At 39.2% G+C, this 27,922-nt stretch overlaps 1 protein-coding gene across 1 annotated transcript in view; it reads left to right on the forward strand.

Annotated features, from left to right (window-relative positions):
- LRBA (LPS responsive beige-like anchor protein) overlaps window positions 1-27,922 on the forward strand; it is a 372,144-nt gene that overhangs the window by 211,437 nt on the left and 132,785 nt on the right. The gene's annotated exons all lie outside the window — the stretch shown is intronic.

A 27,922-nucleotide genomic window follows, 5' to 3' on the forward strand; every position in this document is an offset into this window, starting at 1 on the left:
CGGCGGCAGTGCCGGTGTGTGCGGGGAAAGGGGAGAGGCGGGCTGGGGCTTCACCGCAGGCATAAATCTCATATCGCTTAATGCCAGGCTGCAGCAGTGAAAGTGAGACCGTCACCGGAGTAGCGTGGCACACCTTGTTTTACTGCCCCCAGTCACCTTAATTTAGACAAATCTTGTGTCATAAAGTTCTTTTCATCCTCCTAAAGCGGAGGATTGAGTTATTCAAAAGGAAACGATATTTTATGCAAGTTTGTATTAATAAGAATATGAAATGGTTTGGATATAAAGCCGTAGCCCCGTGGTGTCAGGTCGGAGGGAGCCCCGGGGCAGTACCTGCTGCGAAGGAGCCCGATCTGCTTTTCCTGCGGGAACTTAGATGGAAGGGAGGGCATTTTCCACACCTCCGGTGCTCGGGGCGAGGGTGCGCAGCTGCTTTGCCCTCCCCCGGGCCGTGCAGTGCCGCGGTGCGGGCCGGCTCTCGCCGCCCGGGAGCCCCGCCGGGGCCGGGGCCGTGCAGACGCGCGGTGCGCTCCTCCGTGCGGAGCCTCCCGGTAACCCGGTGGGGCTCGGCTCTTTGCGCTCTCCTCCTTTGCCTGCAGCTGACTGATTTTAATAAAGAAAATACCGTCGTCTGTTTTCTGTGTGCGCTTAAATTAGAAACATGTCTGGTGCCGGCCGTACCGCTGCAAGAAGTAAGTATAGACGTGCCCGGCGCCGGTGCGGCTCCGTCCTTCGTGAGGAGAGGAGCGGCTGCCGGCTTCCCTGCCTGCCGCCGGGGCACGCTGCGCCACGGGATGGAGGGGCTGGCCCGGCGGTGCCCGGAGCTGGCAGCGGTGTGAGATGTCCCCGCCGGGCCCGGCCCCGTCGGGAGCGAGATGAGCCCAGAGAAGGCTCCGAGGGGTGCGGAGAGGGGACGGGCTGCCCCGAGGGCAGAGCGGGGCTGGCGCCGCTGCTCTCTGGTCCCTGGGTGTCCCGGCGATGCGCGGGCTGGAGCGGGGCTGTCCCCCCGAGGCGCGGGTCGGTGCCCGCGGAGCTGCTTCCGGGCGGCGCTCGGAGCTCCGTTAGCGGAGCTGCTCTGTGCGGCTCGGCCGGGCCGGCGGGGCTGCCGGGTCCCACGCCTCGCCTCCCGCTGCCCTCCGGCAAAGGGAAGAGTTACTTAGGGCTGGGGGTGCCTTTCACACGCCACCGGGGCGAACTCGCTGCCGGGCTGGCACTGCTCTCCGTGCCGGTGAGGGCTCTGCACAGCCGCCCTCCGAGCGGAGGTGGGCAGGAGGGCTCCGCGGGGTCTCGCTTCCCGCAGAGAGCGCCCAAACCAGGGTTTTACCGTGTCCTGGGCGCGGAGGAGGTTGCCGGAGCCTTCAGGCGGCCCTGGCAGTGGAGGGGGCACACGCGTTCCTTTTTTCAGGGTAAAAGGAAAGGTTCCATTTTTCAGGAGGAGAGGGTGATTCCCTTCCCACCCCCCCCCGAAAAGGTGCCTAATGATGTAGCGTTACCAGTGTTCAGATTTAAAACAATTCATTACCAATTTTCCTGCCTGAGGTTGAAACCCTAGTAAATAATAAATCAGCTAAACAAAAGCTGACTTTAATTTATTGCCCCAACGCTAATTAGAAACATCATTTGAGCAATAAACTTAAACACTTCCAGCAAATAATGCACGTGAAATCCTTCTCTCCCGTGTCTGGGCGTTTGTGGCCGCACTGCATTAAGACCAGCTTCATCTGTGGCGGAATTTGCTCTCGCCGGGATGAATAATTGAAGGGGGAACAGTATCCGAGGAGGCTATAATTGAAGAGCCCTTGTCACCTCTGCTTTTATGTATGTTAGTGTAGAAGTCCATCAGCAGCTCCTTGATGGTGTATAAAACGAAGTGGCATCCCCTCCAGCAGCAGGAGATACTGTATTCCATTAAAAAAGACCGTGTGCGTGCGTGTGCCGCAGAGAGGGAAACTCTCAGGGCTAAAAGCCACTTGAAGTCTTCAGACCGATTGATCTGTATTCTCTCGTTATAATCCGTCTCATCATACTTGAGTTAATGAGGCAGGGGCGGGGGTGATCTGATGGTCCTTGACAAATTCATTAGGGAGGCTGCGGGACATTTTATTTGACTGTTAAACATCGTGTTTGTTTGGTTTAAGCAGTGCCAACATCAGCATGCCGCTGCCTGGAGCTATAGTGTTTTGTTAGCGAGGGCTTCTGTAAAAAGATACAGGGAAGGGGACGCGGTGTGCAGTGTTTGCTCTTGCCTTGGCTCCTCCTGCACCCTCCCGCTCGTACGGCACGGAGCTCGGGCGGGTGTAAATCCAGCCGTGCAGGCGAGGGATGTGCCACGGTGTTCTCTTCACACTCGGGATGGCAAAGTAGCAGCGAGGGGCTGCCGTTAAGACTTGTTTTTCTTTTTCTTTTCTTCTTTTTTTTTTTTTTTTCCCCATCAAGAGAGCATTATGGATTTGTGTTAACCGCTGAAACAACAAAAGAAAAAAAGGCTGGAAAGCAGCTCAGAGTTTTAGCAAAAAGCATGCAAGTTTTTTTCTGTGTTATGATATAGCATACTTTCATTTGATTCCCTAACCAGCTTATCAACGTGGCACACGTTAAATATTTCAGTCTTTTAATAATGACTGGTGTATTTTAAAGTTTCTATAACATGCTACTGATATAAGGTGTAATTTTTAAGGTAAATCAAAGTTTAATCAAAGTGACTTAAGGCTATTAAAGGATTTCTGCCAAGCCTGTCCTTTGTCTCTCCCTTGCTGAGAGGCAGAGGGAAAAGTGAATTCAGGAGCAGGTGCTCCCAAAAAGGGCTGAGAAGTATTTTTTAAGAATAGCATATGAAATATATATGTGTTTGTATATGCTTTGTTCGTGACAGCTTTGCTTATGAGACCCAGCTAGTGTTCCATTATTTTCTAGTAGTTGGTTTCCTCTCTGTCCTTTCATTTAATGGAAACAGTTTTGCAGAAAACGGAATAATTAATCTGCTTGTGGAACCTAGCATTGTGTTATTTTTTTCCTGGAGATCAGTCTTCAGACGTTCTCAGCTTTAAGTGCTTTGTAGGACTCTGCTTCCATTTATAGAAGAACTGTATGGGAAAAGAGCTAGTGCCCTTTGCCTGTCATTTTCATGCATTCCTGCACTGCTGATGAAGCTTGAACTGCTGCAGGGAATGTATGGATTTGAAAAGAAATGATTCAGTAATGCACGTTGCGTTTCTCCATCGCAGAACCGGGTTCATAGTTACAGCCAGCGCTGTGCTGGGTTTGGGGGATAAAATTCCTTTTGCATTCAATGGTGTACAGTGTGTACCTTTTTTTGGGAGTCATGGCTGGGCTTTAGTATCTGCTGATCTGTTTTAAGGTCTGTGTGTATGAAGTTAGTTGATGGCACACACCGGAGAAGTAAGGATGATTTCATTTTTACCAATGTCATTCATGTATCTCATCAGCCTAAAGTGTTGTAGAAATCTTGTACCTTTTTTTTCCCTGTGAAGATTGAGTGGTATGGTAATTAAAGAATTCATACATGTTTTTAAGTCTCGCCTAGCTTTCATTTCTTTAGCAGGAGAGGGGTTGCTTCCAGCTACTCCTTTAAGTAGCTTATTTATGCTTTCCTGTTCAGTCTTAAAATGTGAATGTGTTCATAATGTGGTGTTTAACCATAAACAATCTGCTACTGAGGGACTTCTTCTAATGCTTTGAACTTTGCATTAGAGGTGGCATCTTCTCTTTTCTCATGGTGACTAAGGGTGACTTCTTTTAGCTGTCGACTGGTTTGAATGCTAAATACTGTTTTGTAATTTTTTCTTTAATAAGTTGGCAATCAGGGAGAATCAGATATATACTAAAAAAGAACAATTCTAGTGCTTTTGTAAAATTTTATTCTTGTTAAAACTTCATGTGGGCCTTTTGTTTGGATGCAGTTAGTGTGGGTGCATGCTGTTTTATCCATTAGAAGTAACCAAGTTCATGTGTGTTGGCTGTTCTTTATTTATAATAACTGATTAATTATACTAATAGCATCACTTTTAAGAAGTGAAAACATGTAATATGCCAGAATTTTCTCAACTCTACCTCCAATTGAATGCATTAACTCTTATTTGCTTGAGAAAAAAATATGAGGTGGACTACAGAGATAACGTTTGGTTCTTAATAATGCTGAATCAGCACTGAATCAGCACATTTTAAAATTACGAAAAATACAAAGATGTTATAAGCCAAATCAAAGTTTTGGAAATGAAAAAACTATTCGTTTGCATGCTTTTGGGTTTTTTTTTTTTTGTCAGTAGCTGCAGATGATTGTTCTGTTTATTGCCTTAGATGTTGAAGTCTCTGCATATGCGTGATGATGCCAACAGACAGCAGCCTGTGTGGTTTTACTGGTTAGATAGTTATTTCTGAGATCAAAACCTTCATGCACCTTTGTCAAGACAAAGCATATGTATAAGTTCACCTAAAATTGTCTGAGTTACACTCTTTTAAAACGTCAGTTTCTAGGTCCAGAGGCAAAAGCTCCTTGTTTATAAGCTTATACTTAAAAAGGTGCTTTTTCAAGTACAACATAGAGCAGTGTGAAATCCTCTGCTCCTCACCAGCCACTGTACAGGTTATAACGTTTCAGTGAGTTTCTATGAGGGCAGTTTATAAAGGGGAAGGGTGTTGTGGGAGGAGGGAACAGAGGGGGCTCAATCTTCTCAGTAGCAGTGGTGACCAGCACAGAATAAACCGAATTTCTGTCTCGCTCTCCTCCCTGTATTTTAAGATGATTTTGTTTTGACTTTGACTCTGATAGGAAAAGCATGAAGTTTTTATTTAATTTAAAGGAAGTCCCATTTGAGCAGTCTTCTAACTGTTCCCTCATTCAAATTAAATGCACAGTTAGAACCATCTACTTTTCAGTGCATTGTACTTCATAGTTTTGAATTTTTATCCTTTGAAAGTACTATGTTGACATAAAAGTAGTAAACTACAACTTTTAAAACCATTGCAGGGGTTTTGTTGCTACTTCTAATGGGAGAATCAAATCATAGCTAATCCTATTTTATATCTTGCTGTGCATATCTTATTTCAGAATAACTTCTCTATGTTAATATGCTGCTCTCTTTTTAATTTTCTTATGAATTAGGTAAAACGTGTGTGCAAAATAGTTCAAGGTACCATCTCCCACTGCTGGAAAGGGGAAACTGCATTGGCTCAAATAATGTATAGAAGCCATCTGCATAGCTTAATTGAAATAATATTTGGTGATCTAAGAGATGGAAATGGTTCCTTTTCTTTAACCATCTGAAATAAAACTAGGATGTAAACCAGCTGTCTTGGCCTATGGAAATCAAGGTTCTGCCAGTCTGTTTCTTTTCTTCATTTTCTACTTCTATCTTCCTTTATTATCTTTGTATCCCAAGGAGTCTTTCTTATTTTCTAACTGGTTTTGTCTGCAACAAGGGGCTGGGTTGGTGTGTTTAAATAGACTCTGGATAGAGTGAAAAATCTTTGATCTATGGCTATGACTGCTTCCAAATGATTTGCTTGCTGGGACTGGACACTGTCCATGCCCTTTCACTTCGCTATCAGATAGGCACACAAAAAGGACTTGACATGCTACCAGATGCATAGTTAATCATTGCATTAGGTCTGTAAAGGGGACCATCCAGACTCAATTAGGTCTACCATTTTTAACTAGTGTTTGCTCTGTAGTTTGTTTGGAGTACAATATTAATTCTGACTGCCATTCTGTTTATCTAAAAGGGCTTTAACGCAGTTCTATGCTTTCGTTTTCGAGGAGTCTTCTCTGCATTTGTGCTGTTTTGTGTCTGTTTAAAACATTGTAAATTTGGTACTATGTAACAAATACTGCAGTGTAACATATTATCTGAAGCTTTAATGAAAAAAGTTTTTTATCTTTTTGTAATTCAGCAATTTTCCTTTCTCAATTCCAGTTTCAAAAAGTGCATTTGAAATAACCTAAGTGCAGCAGCTGGCATATATTGAATCAGCATTCAGCAGTAAAGCTTGCAAGGGTATCTGGAGTTTTGGAACTGAGTCTTAAATGCTGAAAACCAAGTGGCAGCATTTTTCCTCTCACTTATTTACCAAGAACTCATTTTTGTGTCTGGCACTGCACAGTTTTGTGTGAGAAGGATATTAAGGGTGCATGAGTTAAAAAGGTCCAGCTGTAGAGTAAAAAAGCATTACTTAAATTATTGTTCTGAATCTTGCCTGGGAGTTCTAGGAGTAGTTTGTGTATTTACATTTACAGTTGTTAACTGCATGCACTCAGTAAAATCCTCTGAAAACTCCTGGCCTTCTCAGAGTTTCAAAAAATTAGTATTCACTACAGGTCATAGATGTAGCCAGTCCTTTCATGGTATGAAGAAGCTTGGGTGTTCAAATTCTATAAATTTTTTGTATCATTCATGCTGTCTGCATTTTCCAGTCATGAGTATATTGTGTATGGCAGGGCCATGAAAGCAGGAACATGAAAGGACATAAAAGACTTTTTGATTGAAAATTAAAATATAAGAAAGGAGGCCTAATCAGAGACTTTAAAGGTATTTTCATTTGGTTTTAATATTTATTTATTTTGGAAGAAAGGAGGAGCAAGGCATTCAGCTATTAACTTTTTAAAAAAGTCTATATGTAGTTATAAAAACTGTTGTATTAAACTTCAGATTATAGTTCAGCCTTTACTTTAGATCTGAGATTTCTTGCTTTAGTTCTTTGCTTCATGGTTGTCAATATCCTTTGGAGGAGGGCACATGCATTTAAATGTAACATTTATAATTTAGTTGTAGTCACAGGGATATTTAGAAGTTGCTAATGGACTTCCAAGATGCAGGATATACAAGTGGATACTACTCAGAAGTGCCAGTTAGGGCTCTCTGGAGACTTCTAAATAATTTATGGCTACCTGCTGCTCCAAAATACAGGTGTGTGTCTGTGTATTTTCCATTAATGTTTCGCATTGATGCATACAAATACTCAGTGGGCAATAACCCTAATACAGGAGTCCTTTAGAGGCGCAGGCAGGTGGCTTTTCCCCATCCATCATCCGTCCTGGAGGTTCATTCTGACTGGCATCTGCATGCCAGCACGTCTCCAAAGGGGAATTGTTTGTGTACTTTGGGGGCTTCCAGAGTGCGAACTTGAAAGAAAGTGGGGCTTGAAATGCGCGGTCATTTGTGAATTTATGTTTTATCTCCCTTCACTTGAAAATTTATGAGGAGAGTGACTTAGGGTGCTTGCGTTGTGTGTTCCAGGGCTTGCCCCCACTGATAACACCCTTGTTGGCGTGAAAGTGCAATGCAAATTATGACAGTTACAACCTTCTGTTTTGTTTAACCTGTCAGTGGATTTCCTGGCTCAGTGCTGAGGGCAATGGCGTGTTCAGCGAGTTCCATATTCACCTAAACTTAAAAGGTCAGGTTTCTACAGGCAAGCCTAGTCAAAGCCTAATTGATGAGGAGGGCAGGGGGACAGAATTTACTGTTCTGTTGGCTAGTTTCATATCGTTAGGTTGTCCTGAAAGCATCAGGCAGTCACAGCCCCTTTCATGTAAGTGCTGACCCTAGACAGGAGCTGACAATCAAAGGAGGCAGCCACAGGAACCGGTGCAAGTAGGCTATTGATTTTTCAGTTAGGTCTAAGTAGTTTGTAGTATGGGTAATGGGTGGCAGAGGCAGGTATGTCATTATCAATGAGCTCCAGAACAGCAGCGACAGCCCCCGCTCATATTTCCTTCAGCACTGACAGTAGGCGTCCTGCGCTGGTCAATAAATCGCCCAACCTTTCACTGACAAGTGACTTGGGGCTGGGGGGGAGTCAAAGAGCTAAACTTCCCGTGCTTGAACTTGACATGGGTGCAGAGCAAGGATCTCGACATCTGCGTTCCTGGCTCGTCGGGCAGGGAGCCCAGGAGAACGCAGGGAACAGACCAATGGGAGCTGTGCGGCCACGCAAGGTTAGCTTTATTTTGTGCCCTCTAGAAAGTCCAAGATTTCCCTGAGTTCGAGTGAAATAGCTTAAAACAGCAGCTTTCTGTATCAGCATGATCTGTTTCAGTAGTTAATTTAGGTTACCATGGCAGGGCTTTGTTTTTACTTTAGTATTGCTCTGCATTTAATCAAGGTTATACTGCCATAGCAGTACAACAATCACAGTCTGCCATTCAAAATCCACTTTTAATTCCTAGTTTCCTCTTCTTAAATTTCATGTATGGAGACTATTTAAAGATATTGGAGGTTTCATATAAATCCAAAGTGTTAGCAATACAGTTTCTGTTCTGACTACCAATGCTGTTTTGGGTCGGTAGTGGAGGACCAATACTTTAGGAAGCTGAATAAAGTTTTTATGACTTGGATTTTACTAGCTGTGGTTTCTGAATTTAATAGAGGTAGATCCAGATTTTAGCTTCACACTTAATTAAATTCTGAAAGATATTGGGAGAACATAAAAATTGTAATAAGTGGTGTTTTTTTTTGGTGTTTTTCTTTTTTTTTTTTTTTTTTAAATATACCTGTATGGAAAATCAGCTACATGAACTCATGCATCTTAATCTTAATTTCATGAAGTTTTCCAGTATTGTTACTCTATTTGAGCAATGTAAGTTATCTGCATTTCTTTTAGAAGTTGGAATTCAGTCAGGTTTTATGCTGTGCACAGATGTTAACAAAATAGCATATGCTTATAATTAAAAAAAAATCTTTAGACAAATTGAAATAAAGCAGAAGAGTAAATGTTTTGAAAAACTTCCTTAAAATAACTCATTGCTATGGTATCTTGTTCAACAATGTTTGTAATGTTACACAGAGCAGGAATCTGAGACTGTGTGTGTTGAATAGCTGCAAAGTATCATCTGTGACTGAAACTTTCATCTGTCTGCAGCAGCTAAAGCTGTTTTCTTCATGGCTGACTTTAACTGCAAGGGCAATGTTGACACAGACACAAGAAGTGGGGTTGAAATTTATCACTGGATTATGAAATCCTTTAATAAATATTTATATAAGCTAAAAACCTGAATACCTGTTTATTTGGAGCAGTTATGAAATTGATTAATTGTAAAAATCTGTTTAGATACTGTATTTACCTATTTGCCTATTGAACGAAGCTTTGGAAGAGGGACTGGCTAGCTGTCTTCCAGAGGAAAAAAAAAAAAATTTAGTTGGATCAAAAGTGTGCCAGGTTGTTTGAGTCCTTCCATATTTAATGGGAGTTTTTCTTCTCGGTTGTTTTCTTTATCCTGCAGGGCATTTTTTGTTTTTTCTTTTGTTAAACTAGGTGAAAAGTGCAGCCATGCAACCTGAATCTTACCTTTCCTTATAAACAGGTCCAGCCTCCTTTACTGTATTTTTAGTGTTGCTGGCATGCTGTGTTATTGCAGAAATGTAAAGAGGAGCTGTAGAAAGGCGACAAATTAAATTTTCATGAAGGAACCCCCTAATCAGCAGTGACAGGGTAAGAGAAAGATGATTGCCACTTGGTCATTGTGGAGAGGCACTTAGACTTGGTGTCAAGGCTTCTGTTAATGATGACTAATGTCTTTCTTGGAGAAAACGCATGCTCAAACATGCCACAGGCCAGGAAAAGAGTGGGGGAATAGGCATGTTAAGGAAAAAGGCTGTGGATCCTAAAACAAAAGCTTAGGTCTTCGGATGAAAAGGGCACAATGTTTTTGCAATGTCAGAAGGCACACCTATGGAGCTGTTCTTGTTGCATTCTTCAAGCATAATAATAATAATAATAATAATAATAATAATAATATAGACATACACTATTGTGGTCTACATGGTATCTGTTACTTTAATTAAAAAAGGAGATGGTAATGACACAGATGTGTAAGCACTCTGGTCAGAAATAAACAGTCACATTTACTCTTCTGTTAACAAAGCTTGCTTTTCTAAAGGAACAAAAGCTGCTGCAAAATATTCTTACCTAAGCACAGGCTCTGCTCTGAATAAACCTTCCGTAGTCAAATGTAAAATGACTCCAAAGACCTTTTTCAAATCTTTAAGCTTTGGCTTTTAGGTATATTGGCAAAAAAGAGGTGGCACATGTCATTCCTTCAGCTTTTCCCAAAGTGAGACCTTTCAGAAGGGCATTTGCAATGCTTGTCATATTTTTTCATATATATTTTATTGGCCTGACAAGTCTAGAGGACCATGAGAAAACAGATGTCATTGCATTCAGACAACACTAATTACTCTGGGATTTTTGCAGCCTCAGTGCCTGCATGTAGCTGTCGATTATGACTGTTTATGTGGCCCATCATGGGTACACGATGCACATTCAGATGGTGTCACCAGCCTTTGTGTTCCCTATTATCACACAATAAGATGGAAAAATCAGCAACAAGCATCACAACAAGGAAATGCCTTAATGGGAAACTTCTACATGCATTTTGCTAAAGATTGCATTCGCAGTCCTTATTAGATTTAAGTGTTTCAGCATCTGTTTGCTAACTGGAGTGCAGCACGGTGGCTGTCAGTGTTCACCGTGGTTCTTTATGTTGCAGGCTTTCGTTTTCTGCAATTGCATAAACACCACCTGAAAAATGCTGATTGACCCAGCAGTTGTCAGAAATTTCCTGCCTCTAACCTTTGTACCAAACAGAGATTTTTCTGTGTCACAGTTCACATTAGAAACCAGCATCCTTATTTTATTCTCTTACAGATTGTGTTGGTACCTCCTTGGTTAAATTTTCTTAGCGACTCTGTCATTTCAGAGTCTCTTCTTCCTCTGCAGCAGTGACTGCTGCAGGATTGCTAAGGCAAAGTTCAAACAGTGGTCACGCCGTGGCCTCACTTTGTGTGTTTTCTTGAATTTTGGTGTGTGTTTTATAAGCACAACAACCAATGTTAATCACAGACTGGAAAATGAAAGCTCCAATAATGTAACTTCACATGCTGATGAAGCAGAAATGGAAGCAGCTTTATCAAAGATGTATGATGAGATAAAACTGCAGTCTCTGCTGTACAGTTAGAGTAATTATGACTAATGAACCGTCCAGTCTGGATGAAATGGCATGCCCACAGGGACTGTGGCCAATCACTTGTGACTTATGCAAGCTGAACAAAACATTGATGGTGTTCCAGATTCCCTGTAAGAACAGGAAGTGTGGTCTTTGTTTGGAACGTCAGCTTTGTCAAGTTATTTTCAAGCAGTTTAGCAATAAATGGCATTAGTAAATAAAAGTCTCTAGGGTTAGGGTTTGTTAGGTTTTAAAATGGGCATAAATAATTAAAATTTGTCGTGTAAAATATACCTGAATAAAACCCCCTGTGAGGATGGCACATACACTTCAAAATATACATCAGAATTGTTCTGTCATCTTCCAATGTGAGTCGTTGGAAGCACATGTTACATTTTAATATGCTGAGTACAATGAAAGCCAAAGATACAAAGCATATGAGTATAGGCTTGTATCTATTCAGGTTTACTGTGGTAATTTGGGGTTTTAACAAATTTGCTTGAGACCTGACACTTTCATTTTTGTAGCATGCTGCATTTTAAGCCAGCAATAATTTTTAAGTGGGAGAAGACAGGTGTACAACCTGAAAGACAGTTTCTTGCAGAAACATGGAAGCAACATACAATGAAGCTTCAGTAAGTTTTGACAAAGTATAGATTAGCAGAGTAGTAATTTTAAATCAGTTTATTTTTATGAAGACACTGTGTGTAGCTGTAAAAAAAGAAAAAAATACCAGAATTCTGAATGCTGAAATGCAGATTATGCAGAGACTTCTGAATTTAATTATATGATAATAGCAGAGCACAAAAAATGCTTTTCTAAATGTAACTTTGTGCTAAATTATTTGGGCCTAGTCTGGAAGCAGTTGTGGGTCAGCAAATGTTTGAAGGATTTGGGAGTCAAATGATCGATATGTTACAGATGTTAGTGATACAGTGCAATCAGTTTAGCAGTTTGACTGAACCCCTCCAGAAGGCTACAAAGAGAAAAATATTTCAAAATTAGTTGCAAATGAACTAATGTAAAAGTAAGAAACCTCCTTCCACCCACTTATCCACCACCCCTTAAACCATTTAGAACAAAATTAAAGAATATTTTGACAAAAGGCGTATGTTGGACTGTTGTGCTGTTTAACAGTGGTTTACCCACTCGCACTAGAAATCTCAAATACTTTGACACTTCTGTTTTATCTATTTTGAAAGTATACAGAGACACTTCAAGGGCCTACTAAAAATTAGAATCCTTTTCTTTTGTCTCTTGCAACAAAGCATATTGCATCAAATGTTGCAAATGTGAAAATATTGTGTACAGTTCAGAGAATAATGTTAAGATAAACAATGCTGGTAAGTAAATTCTGGAAATGACTGCATTTTGGTTCTGATAAATAATTAAGGGTAAGATCTTTTGGAGACTGTGGCACACTTAAGTATGAGTCTCTTCCACAATGTCATTTCAGAATCAATAGCATGCAATACATTATGTACATTATGTAATTTTACTGCACAGAAAGTTGCATTCTGATCACTTTAATGTTTGTATGAGGCTTGTGCCAGTGAAGTCAGGACTGCATTTGTTAGATGATATACAAATGTATAAAATTAATTCTCATTCTCCTAAATAATAATTAATTTAAAGTACTGGATTTAAATACATAGTGATTATATATATATATAAATGTGTATGTGTGTTGTAGCAATATTTGGAAGAAATTCTCATATGTATTAAGATGAACTTGATACTTTAAGATTGTATTTTTTAGGAGTGTACAGCTCTGTTATTTTTTTATGAAATCACTGGTAAAATTCATATAAAATTAAGCATGGATCAGCTTTTTATGTATTTGGGACATCCATTGCTATCCCTTTGTTGTCTTTTATAGATCTGAATGCATTATTGGTGCTTCTGTGTAAAATAGCACATGGAGTTGTAGCTACTTGGAATTTGTATAAATGATGCAAATAAAAATTGAGGAGCATGGGATCTCAAGGACTGAATTTTATCTTCCTGTTGCTATGTGTGTTTGTGTAAATATGTAAGATATCTAGAATGTTGTTATATTTGGGAGCTAGCTTTTTGTGTGAGAGGGGCTGTGTTTGGTATTCCAGAATCAGAACTGTTGCTGATTTTTCCCTTAGGCTTGCATGATAGAGTTGACTTTCTTATGACTGTAGGTATAAATCAGTCTTTTGATTTGAGAGACTTATTGAAATAGAAAATTACTCTTCAGTGCAGGAAACTTAGAATTCAGTGCAAGTGAGAGCAGCTTTAACTTTTGCTGGCTTTTGTAATGACTATTACAAAACAGAGTTGGTCTGACCAGCTTGTCCTGCTTGCCTTATCCATCCCAAAAATATCCCTGATTAGTTTTATGCTTGAGGCAGGTGGAGGTAAAGCTGGTGAAAGTGTGATTGTGTTGGCTTTGTCTAAGATTGTCCTTGTACCCAGGTGTCTTCAGTTGCCCATTTAGGGGAGAGTTGTCTTGTGAAGTTCTGGCAATCAGAGGAAACCTTGGATTAAAGATCTGCCTCCTGTTACTCTTGGTGTGGCTTCTAATCTTACCAGTGCTGATCTAAATCCACAAAAACTCATGTAACTGATTTGTATGACACTGTTAGAAAAACAAAGAAGATCCCAGCAGAGTCAGGAAGAAATTATTTTCCTATTACATCAGTTTTGAGATTGCCTTTTTTTGGTGCTGCCCTTGGAACCAAAGTCAAAATTTAAAAAAGATGTATCTCAACTAGTGGTATTGAGAAAAAAAGAAAGAGTAAAGTTAACATTTTTTATCTTTTTTTTTCTTTTCACCAGTAGGCTGTAAGTATCAATCACCTTTTGGAAGGGATGATAATAATAATAATACAAAGCAATAATCACTAGCCTCCAAAATGTGAAAACCAAGGCATTTTTGGAAGTGAAATGCTTTTTTTTGTTTGAAAACACAAACTTTTCATTCTTTTTGAGAATGTGTTTGAAACCTTTCCTTCACACAGTGTTGGGTTTGATTAATAAAATAACCAGTAATATGTGTAATGAGTATTTTCTACTTGAGTTGATATACAAAAAATCTGATACAACATTCCAGCAGTGAATGGAGATATATATATCTCAATAGAAATTGAATTTCAGGTATTTTTTACTCTCCTTACACTTTTGCAATTGTATATTGTGTCAAAGGTATTTGTTTCTCAAGGGCACTTGCCAAGCTACTTGTAGATACTTTTATGTTGTTTGTTGGAGTCTTAGAGACTGAATTAGAGATATTTTTGTTGTTCTGCCTCCCAGCTATCATTATTTTAAAGCATCATGTTTAACCTTAATTTTTTAAAATTTTTACAAATGCTAAGATCCCATGTTCTCTGTCGCTTGTAGGTGTTGCTTTGCTTTTTTCAAGAATCCTAAACTAATAAAGTAAATATCACACCTCCTATATAGTATTAATCTTTCAGAAGTTTGTCCTGTGCTGGAGAAAATAAATAATTAGAGATAGGTAAGAGATGAGTGATGTGTAGGTGTAAATCCTCTGTAGATTTAAACATGCTGCACGGCAACTCTAGGTCTCTTTTGAGGTAGTCATGAAAACTTAAATTGTGTGCCTCATATATTTAAGGCCAGTGAGCCCATATGATTTTATTAATGTGCTGTAAATCTTATATTCACGAGCAGTGTTTACTACTGTGCAGTATATTTAAAAGAAAATTTATACCTCACTGCAGAAGGAAGGTAGGCTAGTGAGAAAATGCAAGGGTGGATCTCAAACATTTATCCCAGTCTGACAAGTATTTGCAAGGAATTTGCTCCTGTAAATTTCTGCTGGGAGCAAATGGTACTCATTCAAGCCTCAATTTTAATAAAAACCATAAATACTTATTTATGCATACACAGGTGGAGCACAGATATGTCTTTTGTCATTGTGGAACTTTGTGTGTGTCACATATGGCACACTCTGGATCATGGGATGAGCTTTTAATTCTGTTTTAAAGCAGTCCATTATTCAGTTTACAGTAGTACCTGGAAGACCTTACTGGAGACCCTGGACACTTTTCTAAGGAATAGTGGTTGTATTTGTGAAGTGTGTCTTTGGCCACATCATTCCCTTCCTATCCCATTTCTTCTGGACCCAGCAGCATTCCCTAGGCAAGAAGGATTGTTACACTGACTCAGTGTGTGAGTTAGGATGAGCCACAGAAACTCAAGACAGGTAATTTTCCACAGAGAAGACTGATTTGATCATTTTTTTGGAAACTACTTGTGTTTTCCTTCATTATAATACCTAGGAAAACTCCTTTTGGTCCCTAGGGAATAGCAGGAGGTTGCTGCAGCTGTGATTGACTCCAGTAGTGAAGCTGCCTGCATGGAAGTTCCTTGCCTAATGCTGTTGAAAGGGCAGTGATTATGTCACCAAGGAGGCATTTTTTATTTGTGTGGGTGCATTGCAGGTTGCACAGAAAAATACAGTTAATGTACCATGTGTAACCTTCCATGCTCCTTAAGCTTGCACTTCCACCTTGCAGTGGTTAAAATATTAGTCAGCAGTACAAAACAGGTATTCTCAATGCTTAAAGAGCTGTTTAAAGCTTTTATTTTTTATGCTCCTTATGCATTTATACTCTTCAGAATGAAATATCAGGTTCTTATGCCATTTAAAAAGAAGGCATGTGTACTTTGCTATGCAGTTTTCAATTGCATGAGACAACAAAAGCATTCCTCATGATGGAGATGTGCACAGAACAATTCAAGAATTGATTTTGAAATGTGTGAAAATTCTACACTTTGACATACTTTGTTGCCACTGAACTTACTCTTGTAGATATGTGGTTATATAATTTGTTTCTTAATGTGTATCATTAGCAGTCATTTCTCTAATTATTATTAAGTATTTTATCTAAATAGCCTCAGTAATAGGAGGTCTTTTACAGTTTTTTTTTTTTAATAGAGTATTGGGGGTTTTTGGTTCTTACTGCAACCTTCAGGAACTTCTTAAAGAAAAGAAGTTTCTGAAGGTTTGTTTTTGTTTTGCCATGTCCTGTTAGAATGGAAAGTTGCTATATGTGGTGAGGAAAAAATGATTGGGACATACCAAGTTGTTTGGAGTACCCTGTTTTGCTTGTGTGACATTATGTCTGGGGATAGTAAAATTCAGTGTACAGCTACATGCTCCCTCAGGTAGCATGGAGCAAGTTTGGTGCGAGCTGCTGTGACCCTGCCCTCCCTGCTCTGACATTGTTTGAGCTCTGGAGTGCACACAGGGGTGGCTGCTCCACTTGAGAAAAGAATGCCCCCACCCTAGCAGAGCCAGTTTTCAGCTGCTAGAGCTCCCTGAAATAGTGTGTCATTCCCTGGTACTTGTGCTAATGGAAAGCAGTGTTTGGGGTAGCAGGGGTGTGGAACTGCAGCAGCCTGGATTTGTGTTTGCTGAAATAGCGGTGGAAGTGATGCTCTCAGCCTGCTTTTCACAAGTGTTACTCTCTTGTGCATCCTCTGGATTGTAGGAAGAGGTACAGGTTTTTCACCTGGAATGGTAAAGCCATCTTTCCCTCAGGCATTTCATAGACATGAGAGTTTGGGTATCATTTTTTTTTTTAAATTGGCTTGTGTTACAAATGACAATGAGGATCTTTCATGTTTAGATGAAAGCAAAATGCTCTGTTCTTTTGCTGTATTTCTCTTAGTCTTTCTGAGTTATTAAAAGATTGTTCTTCTTCCTCTGACCCCTCTGACACAAGCTTTCAACCCCTGCAGCTTTTTGGACACGTGTTCTGTCACCCTTTGGATACTCTGAAGAACATGGAGGAGAATTGAGGCATGCACTAATGTGCCCTAGTACCCTAATTTACAGATTTATTATGCTCCTGGGAGAGCAATGCCTTGATGTATCCTATTATCTTGAAATCATCCTTAACTCATTTTAGGCTAGGATAAAACAGAAATAAAAACATTTCTTTCCAACTTTCAGAATGGAAAATGCACTCAAGTACATTTATAAAAAAGAAATTAGGTAGAAGATCCCTCTTGCACAGAGATTGTCAGAAAGATTCTCTCTCATGGATGCAGCTTTTGGTTGACTGTGACTTGAGGCACAGGGAATGAAAAAAGGCATCATTAGTACATATGCATGTGTCAGGAAATCATCTCCAGCAAGTCAGCTGGATCCATAGAAGCAAACCTGCAGCTGAAGAAATGCCTTCCAGTGACCTGGATTAACCAAGACGAATCTTTGTCATGCAGTAAAGTGGTGGGAAGCACATTTGGAGCCTCAGGATTCTTGAATAAGTTTCATAGCTGGACTCAGTGGACACTGGCGTGAGTCCTTTCAGGCTGGATTGCTGGTGCAGTGTGGATGTTATACAGCAGGGACTGAGTCAGTGTTTCCTGACAGCATATGTGAGATGAGTGTGGCTAAGGAGCATGTGAGCTGCTGAAACAGTTCCCTTTGCTATCAGGTGGTTCCTTTGGAACAGATACACAGGCTGGAAGCAAAGATGGTCTCCTACAGGGTACTGTACCTCTTTCTAGGTAAGAGGGGTGAGAGGCAAACATTGGATTGTCCCCCAGGCGTGTCTTTGGTGTGAAGCCTGGTGAATAAGGGTGATACAGATTCATTGTAAGAGCTTCAGTGGCAAGAGACTTTGCTGTCACAGCCCAGAGGCTGTACTATGCTCACTTTGGTCCATATTTAGTCTTATGAAATGCTGGCACTGCTACTATGTGAAATGAGCACTTTCCTTGAGTAACCTCGTTGTCTTTATTCACAATTCATAAAGCATGGGCTAGAAGGGGGCATGAAGAGATTGGGTATCTATTTCCACTCCACCGCTCAGCACAGTGTATTTGCTTTGTGGATATTTAAAATAGGTGGTGCTTAATGTTGTTCAGAAGGAGTTTGTACCTCTATTTCACCTGTTCTAACTTTCCTGTAAAAGTAGCTGGGGAGCTGACTTTTTTTTCAGAGGGATAAATACCTTGCTGTTAAGCTTTAGGTAGTTATTTCTATCACAGGTCAAATAGAAATTCTGCAGGAATTAAGATGTGCCTTGCCTATAACCTTTGTTGAAGAAGTTTTGCTGTCCACTGCGCCTTCCGCAAAGGTTCTTTAGGCATCTGTGTCTTCCACATTTGTGTATTAAGGATTTGTCTCTTGCCAACCATCATCATGAAGATAAAGGTTTTCCATTCTGAGTAAAGCCACTCTTGAGTGTCAGCAGTTACTCTCTTTGTACTGATATCTCATTACATTACTCACATGTAATGATAAGTGACACAGCAAAACTTGCTTTACATATACTTTATTTCCTTGTATGGCTTTAAGAGGAATAAAAACTTAAACAATTAAATATTTCCTGATGCTTGTAAATACTAACTAACTTGGAGAAGTTTCAGTAGATACACATAGTGAAGGAATTAGCATGAAGGTTATTTTTACTCTTTAATGTGTGTTTCACTGTTCTACTCTGTCCTGTGCATTCAGGAATCTCTGGAATAGGAAAAAGGGATATTTATTAGAGGGTAAGTACTTGGCAGAGGAACAGCATCATTTACTGCTTTATTTTCTCCTTAACAAATTTTTATTTTCACTTTGCTTTCTCTTAGATGGGATAGATGAGTTATATCTGAAGGCAGTGTGTATTTATTTAGAAAGTTACCTGTTTAAGGAAACAATTCATTATGTGTCGTGGAGCTGATGAGTTCAGTAGAGCCACCTTTTAATCCTTGATTCCCTGTGGATTTTCTTTCACAATACCTTTCTCCTTTAAGTCCCTAAAACTACAGTCCTTTTGAGTGAATAGGGGCTATTTTATACACCACCCTGCTTCCAATCCAATTAAAGGCTCAATAATAGACGGATTAGGGAAAGTTTACTTCTTAGTAGAAGTGCAGCTTTGGAAAAATAGTGCGTTGATAGCAAGAGGGAATGTGAAGGAAAGCGGAGAAAATTAAGGAGATAATGGTCAGTAATCTTAACTTGTCTGATGTTTGCGCTGTTCACAGTATAGCAGACTCTCAAAATGCGTAGAACAATGATTCAGATTCTTTAACCATTTTGTTGCTGGAGTTTGCCTGTCTCTTCAATTTTCTTCACTCTTGCTTTTGTTATCTGCATCTTGCACAAATGCCACCTAATCCTTTACTTTAAGTCCCCAGAGTAGGAGACTTTTGTAGTATTTTCTTTTGGGGGGAGCTGAGGAGCAATGCAGGAAAGCAAGGAGTTGATGGCAAAGTTAATCTGTTGTATTATGAAAGTAGTTAAGTATCAAAGTTTGTACAACACATTTCAATTAGGTTTTTAGGAGAACTGCCATCGAAGTATCCCTGTGACATATAACAAACTTCCTTGAGATGTTTTTTGAGTGAAATAGTCAAGGTTAAAAATAAACCTCAAAAATGTTATGCAAGCCAGAAAATACAGTATCAAAATGTTGTTTGATGGGTAATAAGCAATTAAAAAAATAGTCTTGACATAAAAGCCTATTCTGTGTTTCCTATTCAGTGCCTTGAGTGTCATCTCACCTTACAGGTTAGTTCCCAAACAAATGGTTTTACTGTAGATTAAAGTTGCAAATGCCTCAAAATTCCGCTTTGAATTGTATCCTTTGCATGCCTCTGAAAGGATTCTCTAACCACATCAAGCAGTGCCAGTGGTCAGCAAACTGATAAGACCACACTGTTTTTCCAGAAAACGAAGTTAGGTGGTTGAACAAGGAATGCCGCTTTGTGCCATCAAACCTTTCTCCCTTTTTTCCCTCTTTTTTGGAAAGGGGGGGATGGATAAATTAAGCCTTTTCCATTTTGTAGAACAACGAGTAGTCATTATTTTCAGCTACTTTGCTGCCTTATTATTGCCAAGGTCTCTACAGAGCCTTTTTCTTTGCCTACCATAGTGGATTGTAGTGGGCTAAATGTTTAATGAGTCAATGCGTTAAAGGCTTCACTTTTCTTCCAATTAACCCCAAGACCACTCTGGCATTTTTGTAAATCCACAGAAGTATTTTGTGAGGCCTAAAGGGTAAGCTGCAGGCAGGCTGTGAAGAATGTAAAAAGACTAACCTGCTAACAAACACTGTGCAATGGGACAAAGAGAGTTTAATCCGTATTATGGTAAATGCTGGCTTAGTGTCCCAAAAGGGCTTTGCAGAGTGGAACAAAACAAAGAGGGCAGCACCAATAAAAATCCAGTGCTTTTATTTTTATACACAAAATTGTTGCAAAAGAAAAACTGATAATAGCATTAAGAAAAGGTTTGAATGGTGGTTTTAAATATGATACTAAACATTGCGATTGTTCACCATTTGAATACTGTTTGTTATACATAAAGAAGCTAAAAGCAACATAGAGGCTCCAGTTGATTGAATATTCATGAAAATTGGTCAGATGAGTACCTCAATTTAAATTTGAAGTGTTTGTGAATTAGTATATCATAAGATAATATATAACCTATATGTTCATTAGTGTGCGTTTCTACAGAGAGAAACCTAGGAATATATTTTACGTGAATATGTGCGAAATGCAAGGACATTTATAAAATATGTAGTAAAATGCTAAGGACTCTTATTTATCCTCCTCTTAGAAGGCAAACAAAAACTCAAGGATAGTCACATATCTTACTCAAAATGCATTAAAGATTAAGGAAGATTTGCAGAATATAGTATTGCATTCAAATTTTTCATCTTGAAAAAGAAGTTGGCTGTGCTTATACTTCAAAAATTAGAGCAAATGAGAAAATCAAGTAATTAATTTTTAATGCTTTAATACTAAATGTAATTTTGTCACTGTAACTATTTTGACAAGAGGAATGTAGTACACTCAAATATAAAGTAAAAAAAAAGTGTAAATATGAAAAACAGAGGAGAAAATAAATAGCATTCCAGGGGTGGGAGGAATAAGGAAAAGAACATTGTTCTTGATGCTTCTTTAAATGCAAGGTCATAGCTGTAAAAGTAAAAACATAAAGTTCTGAGCATTGCATAGCATAATTTAGGAGGTTTTTTTTCCATTACTTTGTTAGAGATATCTAATTACTTTAATTTAAATCCACTTCTTCGGATGATATGAATAAATCACTTACATGTTAGATATGCCCCTAACCCTGAAGTGAACTTTGAGAGCAGTGATCTTGTTGTGTTACTCATAACCATCATTTCCATATTTGTTTTAATTCTGCTCCAGTCACAAGAGGGAATAAGCTTTAGTGTGTTGGGGAGCAATTTTTGAAGAATGTAATTAGCTAATGTGATTAAGATAGCCTTGAATAGCTAAAGCAGATCTGCGACTGAGTATTTTGCTAAGAAAAATATATTATTATTATCTTTAAATACAGGGAGAGATGAGAAAGACAGAGGTGTTAGGTGTCATCTTTGTAGGGATGGTACAGCATGGAAGTTTGCTCTGAGATGAGTCCCTAGAAAAGGCAGACTGGCCTGGCCTTTGGGGCAGTGAGCACAAACCTGCTCAGAGGCTGCATGGAATAAATGGTGTGATGGAGCTCCATGTGCTTCTGACACAGAAGGGATGGCAAAGCACCTTTTGGGGTGGGATTTTGTGCTGAGACACTGAACCAATTCATGGTGCTATTCCCCAGATAGGGAGGGCTGCCTGCTGGCAACAGATACAGGAGTTCAATGTGTAAACTCTGATAAGGCTGACATGTAATTTGTGTTACAGTTTGATTGTTAATTGTATATAAAGCAGGAGCCTTCACAGATCTTTCACTGAGAGCCCTTAATTGGGAGAAGTAAACCCATGTCATTAAGAGTATATCCTTTAAGGAGAAAGAAGGTAACTTTTTTTAATTAAGCATTTGCTTGATTTTGGTGCTTTTGGTTTTGAATACTTCCTTTTAATATTGTGGAATTAGGCCAACAGTCTCAATTGCTTTTGTCACAAGACAAAAATTTTTTTCCAAGCATCACATGTAAAACATCTATCTGTTTTATTTTGAGCTTTTTCTCTAGTAGTTAAGTATGTTGAGGAGTAATTAGAGTTAACTGTCTTCACAAAATCTGTCTACTGGGATGTGTAACCAAAATATTTGAACAACTAGGATTTTGGCAATATTTGTAACTTTTCAGCCAATTACAGTCATATCCCTTTCTGCAGGTAGAAAAAATGACATGAAATTTGTTGCTAAAAATTTAGCTTTGAACCTAAGATTGTCTTAGAAGGAAATCATGGATGCTCTCTGCTTCTAGTACGAGAGAAGTTACCTACTTGGCTAGATGTAAGCATTTTATGGAAGACATTGCAGAGGCACTTGGATTTGCCATTTATATTTTTTTGCCACTAAAGAACACAGCTATATTGGAGTACACATTTTAGTATATTATAATTTGTCTTGTTTGGGGTGTTTTTATCCCAGAAAGGTATAATCTTTGCAGTTGGATGATTCTTGGAAATTATTATGAAGCAGAACTAACTGGCTGAGTTGTTTCTTCTGCAGTGTATTCCTATAGCTGGCAAAGAGCAACTGTGCTGGAAAACACCTGTGCAGTGGCAATGACAAGGTATTTTCAGAGGCACAAAAGCACACAGTGGTTCCTGAAACTGAGAGGAGGGTTCCACCACCCCATTAATGCCAGTGGGATCTGGCACAAAGAATTGATTTGGGGCTGTTTAATCCTTTTTTCCAACATCCTGGGCTGCATTAAAAAAGTTGTGACCAGCTGGTTGAGGGAGGTGATTCTCCCTGTCTGTTCTGCCCTTGTGAGACCTCACCTGAAGTAGTGTCCAGGTCTAGAGTCCTCAGCACAGGAAGGATGTGAATCTTTGGGAGCAGGTCCAGAGGAGGGCTGTGACAGTGATCAGAGAGATGGAAGAAAACAGGCTGGGATTTGGGCCTGGAGAATAGAATGTTCCAGGGACACTTTAGAGCAGCCTTCCTGCACCTAAGCAGGGCTTGAAAAAGGAGAGAGAATGAGAGAATGAGGATCAATTTAAAATGATAAGAGGAAAGCTGTAGATGAGATGCTAGGAAAAAATTCTTTTCTCAGGGGATAGTGAGGCACTTGAATAGGTTGCCCAGAAAAGTTGTGGATGCCCATCCTTAAAGGTGTTCAAGGCAAGGCGGGATGGGGCCCTGAGCAAACTGATCCAGTGGGTGGCATCTTTGCCAAGAGTGGAGTTAGAGGCAGGTGATTTTAATCACAGAATGACAGAATATTTTAGGTTGGAAGGAACCTCCAAGATCACCAAAGCCAACGTTTGCCTGATCACCACATTGTCAGCTAGAGCATGGCACTGACTGCCGTGTCCATAAAGGTGCTTTCCAACCCAAGGCATTCTGAGATTTTCCTGAGGAGTCAAGGTAAGGAACTGACCTAACAGGAAATGACCTTTTCTTGCACGGATTCTTGCAAGGGTAATTCCCTGAGCCAACTGCCTCTGTGGCCATAGGAGCATTAATGGCACGAGCAAGAAGGCAGCAGGACCACAGGGTTCAGCCATTCTCGTGGCTGCCACCTGCTGTGGAGCCACAGCCATAAACTCCACCCATAGGCAAATGGTAACTGCTGGATTGGGATTTTTACTGAGATCCTTTACATCGGTTGGAAACTTAAATGGAGTGTGTTGGGACAAGAATCACAGAAGTGGAGAGTTCAGCCCTTTCAGAGATAAATAATCTTGTTATCAAGAACAGTGTCCTTTGGGGAGAAAAGGTCTGGTGTTAAAAAAAGTGCACATATATATTTGTTGTTTTGGGAATGATCCTAATTACTCTTTTGGCAGTTTGACATCCTTCTGTGTATATTGGATACAACATCATTTATATATTGTCTCTGGACTGCTTTTCAAACACAGATCCTAAAGCCAATGATTCCTACTCCAGAGAATAAAAGCTCATTGATATGTCAAGTCATGTCCTTATGTAGAAGTCAGTTGTTTCTTCTAACTTAGTGCTGAAATGTTAAAGCTGCTCCGTCCCCTGTTCCTGGGTAAAAGTTGAGTTTTCTACCATTCCCAACCCGTTTCTTGTAGTGCTCACAGGATAATGATCAGACATTACTGGTATGAGGCTTCCCCCTTGAGAAAGGAAAGGCATTAGTGTGTAAATATTGAATTTTTACTGAGTCTGTGATAGCATCCAGGACTTCATTCCTGTAATCTTAGTGAAGTAGTGAAGGGCTATATGATCTCTATGGCTGCAGGTGCACCACTGCTATTTAAAAACTGCTTTAATTATGCCTATTATGTGTGAAAATGTTTCATTTATGTCGTTGTATGTCTTGCATTTAAGCAACATGGTGCAGAGATGTTTTTTTCTCCTCTGGAGAAAGTGTTCTGGACAGATAAATCTTGGAAAGTAAGAGTTAATTTTTACTTTTTAAAAATTATGCCTTATTTTTTTTTTACTTTCAGATTTTTCATTTTTAAGTATTTTCAGGTCTAGTGTTCCAGTCCTTGGCCCTGCAGTTTAAGCCTAGACAAAACCAGTTAGTACTGTTAGAAAAGTCTTACAGGAGTCCTGATTAAAGGATTTTGATAAAGTAATTAAAATATTAGTTAGGTTAATTTCTTTCTTTGGCCTGTCTGTGTTTGTTGCTTCTTAGCATTATGGAGTTTGGGAAACATCATACAAGCATTATCATTCATCTACATATTGGAGCCAGATTTTTTTTAATCTGCTTTTCAAGAGATTCTAGTGTTAATTTTCTGAACTGTTTGCAAAGCTGCACAATGTTTTGATTTATTTTGTTTGTTTTATTTTATATTTATTGCCAAATGTCATGTTCGTAAAATGTAAAATCATACGATGTAGTGTCTCTGGAAATTCTCTTGGCATATTCCATCTAAATTACTTTAAACAACTCTATCAGATTGCTGTTTTCAAAAAGAACTGAATAATTACTATCCTGAATTCCAACAATATACATAGGTTTGCTGGAGAGAGGAGTAGATAAAGCATATGTTAACATGACTTCTGCAATAAATGGTCTCCTTATACAGTTTGCAAATAGCAATTATAATTCCATGTTAATAAGATGCAGGAAAACGTGCTGAAGGAACAGTGCTTTGCTGCTTTTGTCACAGTTTCATCAAACTGATTTTGTCAGCACTGGAGCATAACCCTTGCCACATCAGTTTGAGTGCTCATTAGGCAGCCGATTTGTCTGAATCCTCATTAATTTGATTAACTCATTTACTTATGGATGGTGACATGTTATGTGGTACAGGAATGGTGGTTAGAGACTGGAATCAAGACTCTCCTTGACTTTGTTAGCATTCAGTTTTCATTTGTTTCTGCAATAAGCTGCTGCATTCTAGCACTACAGCAACAGTAATTTACATTTTGCAGAAGTGCAGCATCAGTTGAAGGGTTGAACTTATATTGTGTAAACTTATACTGCACCTCTGTCAGTCAACTACAGACAGCAGTTTAGGAGCTTTGTAGGTTTATAGCCTGCTCCAATTCCCTATTTATTTCACTTGGGTACTAGACTTTCTCATAAGAACCCAGACAGCTCAGTCATACATCTGGTTTAATGTAAATTAAATAACAAAAGGGAAACAAGTAGAAAACATCCTCAGTTAACACATACAGAAGAGGGAGATGTTGTTAAGCAGGGGTACTTAAAGCACTTTTCTGAAGGATAGGTTTCAGAAAAATGATCAAAATGGAAAAAAGAAATCGGTCAATGATTTAGATCAAATTCTGTGTATTCACAGTTTAGAAATTTATATTTTTACAATTTGATATGTTGATATGCCTCTAATATTTTAAGGTGCTGACTGTGTGCAGTTTTGGACGCCAGCCACTATTTTGGTGGTCATATGTGAAACTGGAAAAGAAAATTTAAGCATGTGGGGTTTAACGAATAATAAAATGTTTTGTATGAATTCAGTGACTCTGAATTTGAGTGGATGGCAAGCACAGTAACTCATCTGTGTAATTTTGAGTTGAGATCAAATTTAATTTGGGATAGCTCAAGAAACAGTGGAGTATTTCAAATGTTGTGAAGATGAAGAAGGTTCAGTTCTTGAGCAGCCAAATAATTTATTTTTGGTGAGAATTGCATTTGCAATTCTAGGGCTGAATGTGCAGCACAAAGATTCCCTGTGCTGTGGTGAAGCAGAATGCTTTTTGTATTACTGGAGTACAAAACAAGCCTCCTCCTGGGCTGTGGCAGTATTGGAGAACCACAGTTTGCAAACACGGGGCAGAAGTCTTTCTCTCTAAGTGCAGGACCAGAAGTAACAGTCAGCTACATGTTGGCAAAACTACAAGAAAATAGAACCCAAAATGCTTTCAAAGATGAAAGAAGAAACTTGCAAAATTTCAATGAAACTAGCAACTGTCTATGGTAGTGAGTCAGACTAGAACCATTCCATCTCCTTCTGCCCTGCATTATTGTCCTTCTCCCTGCCCTAGGAAGAATATCTGAATACCTGTTGAACTCCAGCTTTACCCTCAACCATAGTCCTTGGAGAAAGGAGGGATTGGCGAGGCAGCAGGAAGGGCTGGGGATCGATGAGATGCCATGGCTGCAGGGCAGTCACCTGCAAAAATCCTTGGGAAACTGCAGCTTGAATGGAAGCTGGTAGAGCAAGAGAGAGGAAACAGTGTTGGAATTGTTAGGGGAGTAAGGCAAATTTTTAATGGACAGGAGAGTTGGGAAAAAAGGTAGGCCATTGAGGGAACTGTAAAAGTGTTTTCTCAATTTACTATAAGTTAACTAGAGCTTTACTTTAGACTAAGGTGTAGTCATTGCTTCATTTTTAATAATCATTAAAATGTGTGCATTTATTTATGCACTCTAAAACTAACTATTGAAAGCTTTTTGATAGTAAACAAATACTGTTTCCCCTGTTCAATCTTCTTGTCCCAAAGTTAGGATTGATGATGTTCTTAGGTTTCTTGTAAGGTTATACTAAGTTAATAATAAATTTATGTAGAATTGAAATGAGATCAAGCATGGGAAAATACCCTGTCATTGTAACAATTGCACAGTGTTAGTGGTTGTATTGGTTTGTTTGCATATGCACTTTTACTGAGTCGGTCAGACCAGTCTTGTTTCATTGAGAAGGTGAGCAAAGTGCAGGAGATCTTGCATCCTTTCTGTAAAAGAGACTACTGTCACTGAAAAAAATAGAGCTATAATTTCACCCACTCTTTTATATTTTTTGGGAGGAAACAGCTCCAAGCACATCATATTTGGGAACTTCTTTATACTAGATGGGCTCTTTTAGAAATGTCATTTATTTTAGTTTACCAATATATGCCTGTACTTGGAATGATGGAGAGAGTTTACCGAAACAAGTTCTTTGACTTCTGTTTCAATTCTGTGGAATCATATCATAGAATATTTGCAAAGTGCTGCAAATATGGAACACAGCTAATATTCAAACAGGAGGCTGGTGATCAGAGTTGAATTACTGGGCTCTAAATTTTTCTACATCCACCTCTTTCCTCCTTCACTTGCTCTGACAGTTACAGACCGTTTCTCTAATAGGGCTTGCATTTGAAGATAAGCCTGCATGTAAACAAATTAACTTTTCTTAAATGGAGAGCCATTTCATCTGCAATAATATACCAATTCATAAACTATCAGAAGCATATTTTTTAAAAAAAGAAAAAGATAAATGACCCATTGTATAACACTTACTATTAGGCAGACTAGATGTCCCTGTGTTCTGGGAGATAAGGCTCTTGTATTATTACACCCTAATAAAATGAGTTAATGTTTTAGTATCAGAGATAAAAGGACAGTTGGATATATTTAATAACCAAACTGAGAAACACTTAATTTTAGTTGTCTGTAGCAATATAACACAAATTCCCCTGTAAAACAAATTGCACTTTTGGAATATACTTTAATGTGCATTCGACAAAGGAGAAAATGAGGTGATTGAAGTTCAATTTGTAGCATGTTATTAACCATTTCCGCTTGACTAGATGTGTAAAAGGATAATGGATGAGGGTTTTATTATTGCCTTTCTGCTAAAATGAAGTGGTGTAAAAGATAAGGTGATGAG

Source organism: Ammospiza nelsoni, chromosome 4, assembly GCF_027579445.1.
Source record: "Ammospiza nelsoni isolate bAmmNel1 chromosome 4, bAmmNel1.pri, whole genome shotgun sequence".
In the NCBI taxonomy this organism is placed as follows: Eukaryota; Metazoa; Chordata; class Aves; order Passeriformes; family Passerellidae; genus Ammospiza; species Ammospiza nelsoni.